This window comes from Phodopus roborovskii, unplaced genomic scaffold, assembly GCF_943737965.1.
Source record: "Phodopus roborovskii unplaced genomic scaffold, PHOROB, whole genome shotgun sequence".
NCBI lineage: Eukaryota > Metazoa > Chordata > Mammalia > Rodentia > Cricetidae > Phodopus > Phodopus roborovskii.
The window spans coordinates 50,510-60,838 of record NW_026126563.1 but is presented as its reverse complement, the minus strand read 5'-3'; positions in this window follow the sequence as shown (position 1 = coordinate 60,838).

Here is a 10,329-nt window from a genome sequence, read left to right as displayed (position 1 = left end):
AATATGTTCAGAGCACTGGGAGCAGGGAGCTGTGTGTAAAAACATCTTTCTATCAACTTCAACATGCTTTTTGTGCATCCATGGAAAGCAGGTTGCCAAACTCAGAGAGGCCTAGTTTTTCCAGTAACTTATACACGCTCTACACTTTTCATTTTACCTGTAAGTTCCTTTTATAGTCCATTTTGTTGAGGTTGTAAAGGGCACTAACCCTGTCATGTAGAAGAGTAGAATTGGTGGTATAAAGGATTTACCAATGCTTAGGAGATAGTGATCTCACAAAGTAGAATTTAGCATAGGGAGGACTGCCTCTTAAACACTCAAAAGATAAGTATATGCTAACCAGGCCTGTTAGATATTAGGATGCTAGACCACACATTTGTTCACTGGGATTTTTCACTGAGTTACAAATTATTACAAAGGAGCCACCCCTGATTTAGAACCAGCCTCTAGGCCCAAACCTAGATCAATGTAAAGGCCTCTAACAAGCTGCTCAAGGAAGCATTACAGGTTCACACTAATCTTAAATCCTGGTGTGTTCCAGTTTTCTTCTGGAGAAAAGCATAGCTCTGCCAGATGGGCAAAATGACATCAGTTGACAACTATTTGAAAAGTAAAGCATTGTTGTATTAAAGACTGGCCTGATTAAGTAAGACTTTTTTATTTAGGCCCTCAGGCAGGGAGGAGTAGCATTCTTGGGATAGCTAGTAGTAGCCAGGGGCCTAGACATTGAGAAATTGGTGTGGCAATGAGACCAGACCAGCGGGGGGAAAACTGCTCATAACATAATAGCACCTTCAACATAGCTAATAAGAACTTCCACTTAAAACTTAAGAAAAGCTTAAGAAATGGTTTTAGAAACAAAAAAAAGAAAGACAAGCAAGACTTCTTGGTAACAGAATTTTTCTCTGTTGGACTCTGTTTTGCTAGAGAGAAGCAGAGACTTGTGTGGCTCTTTTAAGGGAGATTTCCTGACTCAGCATAAGCAGCAAAAAAAAAAAAAAAAAAAAAAAAAAAAAAACAAGGCTTTTAAAGAGCTCAACTAACAACAGAATGGTGTGTATGAGAGCTGGCAATGGCAGTGACCACATCTCCAAGCCAGCAACATGCAGCTGGATGGCAGAATAGACCAAGGCAGTGAGCACAGCTCAGTTCTGGCAGTAAAGATACCCGCCACCATCTTTGATAGACCTTGGCTAAAACAGCTGTGGCTTTCATTTGACCAATATTGTTTACCAAATAAAAGACTTGTGGCCAGAAAAAGATAAAGATTTATAGTAAATACAGATTCATATTAAGAAAAACCTCTAAAAGTTTACAGTATGTGTTAAAATATTCATAGGCTTGGGAGAGAAAAACAGGATGAAATGATTTTAAAAAGAATATTAAAAATACAGATAGTAGCTGAGTGTGGTGGCACATGCCTTTAATTCTAGCACTTGGGAGACAGCCTTTAATTCTAGCACTTGGGAGACAGAGGCAAGCAGATCTCTGTGATTTCAAAGTAAACCTGGTATAGAGTTAATTCCAGGACAGATAAAAGTTACACAGAGAAACTGTTGTGCCAGGGTCACAGAGTTTCAGAACAACCCAAGGAGCCAGACAATTCTGATGCAAACGGAAAGGTTTTTCTTTATTGTATAAGCTGGCTTGGATCTCATGATTAATCAGTCTTTACATTCCTATAACAAAAGAGACAACCCTGACTTAAAAACACTCATAAGGTCCACCTCCCCATCAAAGGCCTCTGACGTGATGCTGAAGGGGACATTGCAGGGTCAGAGCAAACATTAAGTCCCGGTGTGCCCTAAAGTTATATTAATTATACAATAGTGGCTTCTCCAGTCTTTTTGAAACGTGGTTTTGAGGAAAAGTCTCCTATATTAATTGAGGTGGACTTGAACCCTGTCTTTAGTGCATTGCCCTTGTTATCCTCTTGACTAATTTCCCTAAATTCTCGAATTACAGGTTTGTATCATCATGAAGTTCTAAAACTTCCAGTTTGAGTCACATAGTGGGCTGTCTATTGCAGTAACAGGAAAAGGATTTGTGTGCTGAGCCTGGCTTCTTGCTTCAGACCAGAAGAGGAGGAACACTGTACTGTGTACACTGCAGGAAAAACAGTAGACAGTACAGTGTCCTGTGTACACTGCAGGGGAAGCAGAGTAGACAATGGGTAGAGCACAGACTGAAGTCTAAGGCAGGAGGAGTTCATTGTTCATGCAATGTCTCTAATGTGCACTGAGTACTATTGATCTGTTTGCTTCTCTCTCTGTTTGTTAATAGGCATTTCAGAAATGGCAGAGGTGATTTTCCTATTCAGTTTTCTTCTTAAGTGACTTGGTGCTTACATTATAACTTCTGTGTCATGGAATAAGTGTGGGAAGCATGATAATTAAATTTTCAAAGAAGTATACATTTACAGTGTTGTCATTGCCACTGCTCTTTTCATACATGTAGGTTATATCTTAGAATGCAGTGATCTATGAAGATGTGCATGTTAACTTCACTCGGGAAGAGCATGCTCTGCTGGATCCTTCCCAGAAGTCTCTCTATAAAGATGTGATGCTGGAGACTACAGGAACCTCACTGCTATAGTAAGACTATGAATTTTTCCTCACATTTTAAAATAAGGGGGCAACTGTTTCTTGGTTATTGATGTACCTCTGTAATTATAACTGAAACTGAGGAAGGATGATGTTAATAAATCAGGCATGGTTCTAAGGTTTGCTGAAGGTAATAACTTAAATTTTGCACAATTTCCAATAATACTGATATATTATTTCTGGCACTATGTTTTAGGCTACACAGAAGGTAATTTTGATGTGGAAGCTAATACAAATATGCCTCGAGAAATTTTAAGGTGTCTGTAAGTTTTAAAGACAGCAACAGTGTAATTAAAGTGCATTGATGATTATTAAATTCTCACAAAACTATATATCTCAGTGTCAATTAGGTGAATTGTGTTTGCAAGACATTATTTTAAGAGAGTAGACAAGGAAACAATACCTTAACAGATATCACCATTTCAATCACAGCCCCATGATAGCTCTGCTGTAGAACCAGCAATCTATTTTAGTTTATACCACTTATATTACAAAAGTTATGTGCATTGAATAAGTGATAAATACATGTTCAAAACCCAAGTCAGGCTCAGGATGTCAAAGAGGGGCTTGGGCTGCGCCTGTGTATATCATTTCTGTTCAGTTTTGTAATTTCATTTTATTTTTCTTTGTAGAACACAAGCCAAGGCACTGAAGGAGGAAATACTTGACTTGTGAGTATTTAATCAGAAGACCACACAAGGAACAATGGATGGAAGACAAGGACAGTACCCTGAACCTTTCCTCTGCAGGAATCTTTTTGAAGATCTCAGCCTTGAAGGGGAGAAATAATGACAAAATGGCAAGGTAAGATGAATGGAATTTTCACTTTGAGAAACTAGGGTTATGGTTAGGGTTAGCCTCAGGCTAGAATAAGGGTTAGATTCAGGTTTAGACTCATGGTTAGATTCAGGTTTAGACTCTGGTTTATACTCAGGGTTTGATTTCACTCAGGGTTAGGGTTAGACTCAAATGAAGTAGTTTGCCTTTACTATAAGTTAGTAATCTTTAGCCACATAGCTGTCTTGTTTAGGTACTATTAGATCTATTGCAGTTTTAAGCAGTTAAAATATGAGCTTAGACTTGTAGTACCTGAAGAATAACTGCTTTCATTTTAGTACATTAACAAATGTATAAAAATACTTTATAGAGTGGCTGAAATGAGGTCACAAAGTCCACAGTCACTGTGCACCCCACTGCCACCGATGTTCCAAAATAGGAAGTGGTTGTATTTTATTTAACAAGTTGTCTAAGCTTCACTGTCTATCTGGTTGTCATATCACTCAACTTTTCACATTGGACACCTAGATGATCCATCTTTTTTCACTTCTAACATCTGTGTCTCTTGTTTTTCAGGTTGCTTCACTGTTCCTGAGAAGGACAATATACCCTTGGTAACCTTGACCTTTGGTATTGTTTCCTGGATATGACACTAAACCATAATAAATAAAAATAAATTCGACCTGAGTTTCAGTCCCCAGGAGCCATGTTTCCATGAGCAGACATGGCTGTAACCCCAGCAACGAGAGAGCAGATATAGGCAGATCCCAGGAGGTCTCATCTCATGAGCCAAGCACAAAGCAAGCTTCCAGTCAAGTGAGAGGCCCTGTCTCAGGGGAATAGGACAGAGAGGAAAACACCCGACTGGCCTGGAATTGCACACAAAAAGTGAAAAGACAACTCAGGATGGAAGAAAACCATTGCAAATGATACATCAGGTAAGAGACTAGAAATCAGACTATAAAAGGAATTCAGACATTCAATCCAGTCATAAATGTTCAAAGGATATAAGTAGAGGTCCAAGAAAGCTATACAAGTGGCAAGTGCATAAGAAGACAATTATTACCATCACTGGTCATTATGCAAATCCACAGTGCAATGAGAATGACTAATTTTAAAAGCAGAAAATGAGTGTTGGAGCATGCACAGAGAAATCCTTTCACTGTGGACATGTAAAATGGTGCAGCTGCGGAGACAGCTTGCTGCGTGACCCAGCACTCCCACTCCTGGCTGTATGCCAGAAACTGGAAACCTGGTCAAACAATAGCTTTCATACAGGAATATTCACAGTAATCGTAACAACAGAAAGGTGGAGATGGCCCAAACATCAACCAGGTTGAACACTGCACACATACATCCAGAGAAATGGAGAGAGGCTGTGTGTTGGATGAAATGTCTGAAGTTGACAAAAGCAAATGTGTGATCAGACACTGAGGGACAGTGGGATATGGATGCTTGACGAGTATGGAGTTTCCTTTGGGGATCAACGTTCTGGAACTACTTTCACAATGGTGAAGGTACAAAGTGTCACTGGTGGTAAACATTATGCATGTCTTACCACAATTCTTTTTTAAAAACTTTGTTAGAGAGTGGGCATATATGCCATCCTTGTTGACAGTAATTTGAAAGATCTCGTAAGATATCTGGATTTTTCGCATTGGCCATTACATAGCCACTTTGACTTATTTTCTAGGTGATATCTAGGCCATTTCTCAGTACAAAGGTAAATGAGTCTGCGTGCCTTAACAAGTGGCATTAAATGAAAGGGTTTTTAATTTTCTAGTAGGCATCCCAGTGGAGTGGATGGGAGTATTTCCTTGGTTGGTTTATTTCCCATAGGTCAAGCAAAACTGGCCAGTTAGTCAGTCTTGGAAATCATCAGGTCTAGAATGTGGCCAAGGTCAAGGTGCCCAATGAGCTAGGATGGCAGAGCATTATTTGATGCTTGTCAGCTCAAAAACTTTGCCGGGGCATCTGAGGCAGTTGAGGTCTCCGAAGTCCAAACACAGGAAGGCTTGAAGCCAGAATCTGATATACTGCCCAGGGAGGGCAGTATTTTAACACACCTGTGGGAAATACACCAGACCCTAAGGAAACAATGAAAAAGGGTTACAAAGAAAAAGGGTACCTTACCGAATTGTAGCCAGTGTGAGATGGTCTTTCCAGCAAATGGGTGGATGGAAGTGGACTGCTGGTTCAAAATCAGGGTCCCTGAGTGCCTCTGGCCAGCAGATGGCCACTAAGTCCTTGAGGAGTGCCTTACCGAGTTCTGAGGCACCAAAATGTTGTTCTCCTGCTGCAGCTATTGCCAATGAAACACAACATGAGACGCAGTTCACCCACGTGGTGGAGTTTATTGGTGGAGAAAAGAGAAAGGGGTGGTGGTGGCCACCTGAAAGCAGGAGAGAGAGCGAGTGGGGGTGTGCAGCACTTGCTTTAAAAGGGAAACTTGCACATGCATAACTGAGTCCCGTATTCAGCCCCTTTATGAGTGAAGTGTCGATGACATGACAGACACAATGTAAACAGTTTTCACTGGTAAAATATGTAAAAGGAATTTACTTTTTTCTTTTTTCTTTTGGTTTTTCCAGACAGGGTTTCTCTGTATTGTTTTGGGATATGTCCTGGAACAGCTAGTAGCTCTGTAGACCAGGCTGGCCTCGAACTCACAGAGATCCACCTGCCTCTGCCTCCCAAATGCTGGGAGTAAAGGCATGTGCCTCCAGTGCCTGTCTGTGAAAGAAATCTCTTAAGGCAAGACATGAAGTGTAGGAGGACAATAAGGATACTTAGTGTTTTATTTATCATTTAGGGGGATAAATAAAAACATGTTTGTTACAGAGGTCTTTTGTTTGCTTTCCAAGAAATGCTTTCTCTGTGGTTCCCAAACTGTCCTGGAGATCATTTTGTAGTTTAAGCTGGTCTCAAAAATCAAATAACTGCCTCTGCCTCCCAAGTGCTGGAACTAAAGGCTTGTGCCATCCCCTAGTGTTCTTTATAACTTTTTATAGCTCAAATATTTTGTAAGTAACAAAGGAAATAATAGCATACAGGAGGTATTAATGCCTAATAATAATTATAATCATAATCTGCAGAATAACTGATAATATTGCATCTGTTGGGCTAGCATGACAGTTCATGTTAAGAGCACTTCCTATTCTTCTAGAGGACTGTAGTTCTATTTCTAGCCCCCAAACCTGGTGGCTTTCTACCACCTGTAACTAAAGCTTCTAAAGATGACAATTTCTCATGATATCCAAGGGCACTTGCATATTCATGTACATATATACACATAATTTAAAATAAATAAACACACATATATGTATGTATATCTACATCTATATATAATTTTTGAGACAGGGTCTTTCTTTGTAACTGTGGCTGTCTTCCAACTCAGAGATCCACATGCCTCTGTCTCCTGAGTGCTGGGATTAAAGGCTTAAACCACCACAGCCAGGCTAAATTCTTTTTTTAAGTGCATCTGCTTTCCTGTTGATTAAAAAGAAATCCCCAAATTAAGTAACTTCAGTAAAGCTCCAGAGTGCAATGGTTAAGTGTCTTTGGCTAGACTGCAGGTCACTGCCATACTTCCTCTGTGACATCTAGTTTAAAAACTTGGCCATCGGTGGGGCTGGGAGCTCAAGATTTAACAGCTTGTAATTCCAGGACTCAGGAGGCTAATGCAGGGAGATCGCCATAGTTTGAGTGCAGTCTAGGCAAACTACTATGACTCTTCCTTAAAAAATAAAAACAATAAGAAAAAAACCAAACACAGGCAAGGTCCTCTTGTGCTACATAGGGATCTCAAGATGAGCGTGCACTACATGAAATCTTGTGGAAGGAAGGAGAGAGCCGACAGACATTCACAAAAACTACACACCAAAATATAACAAATCAAAACCTTATCATCTTTGATATCTACACTTAGTCAACAAAGCTTAGCAAGCAATAACCTAAAAGATTTTAAAATATTTCAATTTTGGAAATATTTTCGGACTTTCAAAAAAGTTGCAAAGGCAACTTTAAACAGCATCGAAAGCAGATGTAAGATATATACACACTAGTACACAGGGAAAACCTCTAAAATGTTTGGAAAAAAAATCAATCCCTAACCCTAATAAGTATATAACAAGTATCATCCCTTCTTTACAAGTTCACTTTAAAATTGGGTAGTGGGGTACCTATAACCATGATCCAGCAGCTTCAGCTACCACAAAGGTTGAGACAGTAAGCATGTTACCTTATAAACAGGAGTTCCCAGACCAGCCATGGTATCATCACAAGAACTAAATAAAAATTTAAAAGCTTTGGTAAGCAGTTTAGATGTCAGTCAGGCAAAGAGCCGAACCCCCACATCATTCTTTTACTCACAATTGCCTTTTGACAAAGGCAGATAAATAAGAGAAATATGTTGCACTACAGACACGCGAACTTCATAAATCCATTTTACAGCTTTCTTCCTATGTTTAAATTCAGTGATGTCTACTCGGTTAATTATTGGTTATTAAGCTATTGCATCTATAATAAAGAAAATTATGGATTAATCTTTCTGAGGTGTAAATAATCCCAAGTCAAAGGCTAAAGTGCATGCCAAATAGGTGACAGCAGTCACTGGTGTGGCAGAAGAGGGTGCATACACTGTGTCACTCAAGAGGCAATCAGCTGAGTCTCCTATTGCTAACTGAGAGATATGAGTGCTGAAACCCATCATTGGATCCAGCTGTTCACTCCAAGATCAAGGAGGACTTTGATAAAGTGCGTCAGAGCAGTGGCTGGGCGTGCACTCTAGAAAGAACTGGTGGAAAAGAATTGAAGAGAGGAGGCACCTCCAGAGTGGTTTGCTTTTTAGGGCAGGAGAGGTTGGGTGGCTGTAGAGGAGAGTGGGAAAATCATCAGAAACCACAACACAAGGGGAATACCTTTCCCAGAGCTGAAGGGCTGGTCTCTTTTGAATGGAATGAAATGGAGAGGTCAAGGAGTCCAGGGAGCAACAAGAATTATGTGTTGTGTGTGTGTGTGGGGGGATCCCCACTCATTTCATCTCATTTCAATCTAACAGGAGAGATGGCTCTGGGTAGGAGTGAGGGGAAATAAAAAATTGTTTGGGGGCAGGTGCAACTGGAGGCGTTTGGGATCTATTGCCTGTGTCTACTGATCTTCAGCTGTGCATGGGAACTTCTTTTTTTTTTTTTTCAAGCTTTTTCTTTTTTTTATTATTTTATTTTATATAACAAAGTCCAATTAAATGAAAACAAACATTTATACACAATATTTGGGAATTTGGGCGTCGTTCTTTCCAAACTACTTCCTGCTGGTAAGGGGCGCTGTCATGGGGGATTCAAAGAAGATTCAGATATCCTGGCTGTAGTCTGTAAGGCTGCTTTGTCCAGCTGTTTTGAATGTAGGATCAGCTTGTACTCTGTTTCAGGCGGTCTGGCGTGATCAAACCACATTAGTCTGGAAGGAATCCACATCTTTTCATTTTCTGTGGAAACAAAAATAGAAATCCTTTTCCCCAGTAACTTGTCCTTCAACTTAAATTTTGGAGTCAAAGCATTTTTTTAAATTTAATTTATTATTTTACATGTCGATCCCAGTTCCCTCTTCCTCCCTCTCTCCTTCCCTCCCTCCCACCATACCTCCCTCCCTCCTCCCCTCCCTTTTACCCTCTCTGCCCTCTCACATGCCCTCTAACCACCCTCCCCTCCCATCCACCCATCCCAATTCCATATGTAGGGGAATGCCATCCAGTTGGGGTCATGTAGATCTGACAGGTCCTGTGAAGTAGGTACTAGGGCTTCTCTCCTGTCTCTAGATTAAGGCAGTTATCCCTCCATGGGGGATATGTTCGCAAAGTCCTTTTGTGCACCAGGGATATATCCTGGCTCCACTGTCTGAGGTCCTTCTGGCTGAGACCCATATTCAGGGGGGCCTGAGTCAGTCCCATGCTGGCTTCCCAGCTATCAGTCTAGTGGTCGTTAGCTCCTCCTTGTTCAGGTAAGCTGTCTGTATGTGTTTCTGCCGCATGGTCTTTTCCTCTCCATCTGCATCTGGGTTCTAGTTCGACTCTTTGTTTATGTATGGGTGTTTGATCCTGTTTTCAACAGACATTAGTTGAGGGCTCCATGGAGAAGTTAGTTGTTGATCTCACTCTCCGGGAAGGGCATTTATGGTAGCCTTTCCACGGAAGCTCAAATTGTTAGTTGGGAGCAGTCTTGTAGTTCCCTCGACCTTTCTTTGTGTTCAATTTTATCTTCAAACCAATATTGGCTCCCTCTTTTATGGTCTCTGTCTCTCTCTCTCTCTCTTTCCTATCTTCTATCCTAACCAGGCTCAATCTTCCTGGTCGCACTTGTTTTCCTTTCCTCCCCCTCAGTTTCTCCTACTTCTCTCGCCATTCGTTGCCCCCCCCCCACTTCACCTGAGCTCTGGGGGACTTGTCCTTTCCCAGTTCTGTGAGGGACTTTATATGAATCTCTTAGCATACACCTTGTATCCTAGTTCCTCTGGTGATGTGAATTATAGGCTGGTGATCCTTTGATCTAGGTTTAAAATCCATATATGAGTGAGTACATACTGTGTTCCTCTTTTTGTGACTGGGTTACCTCATTCAGGATGGTTTCTTCAAGTGCCATCCACTTGCCTGCGAATTTCAAGATACCATTATTTTTTTCTGCAGAGTAGTATTCCATTGTGTAGATGTGCCACATCTTCATTATCCATTCTTCAATTGAGGGGCATCTAGGTTGCTTCCAGGTTCTTGCTATTACAAATAGTGCTGCTGTGAACATAGTTGAACAGATGTCTTTGTTGCATGGATGTGAATCCTTTGGGTATATGCCTAAGAGGGGGATTGCCGGGTCCAGTGGTAAACTAATTCCCATTTTCCTGAGGAACCGCCATACTGATCTCCAAAATGGCTGTATGAGTTTGCACTCCCACCAGCAAT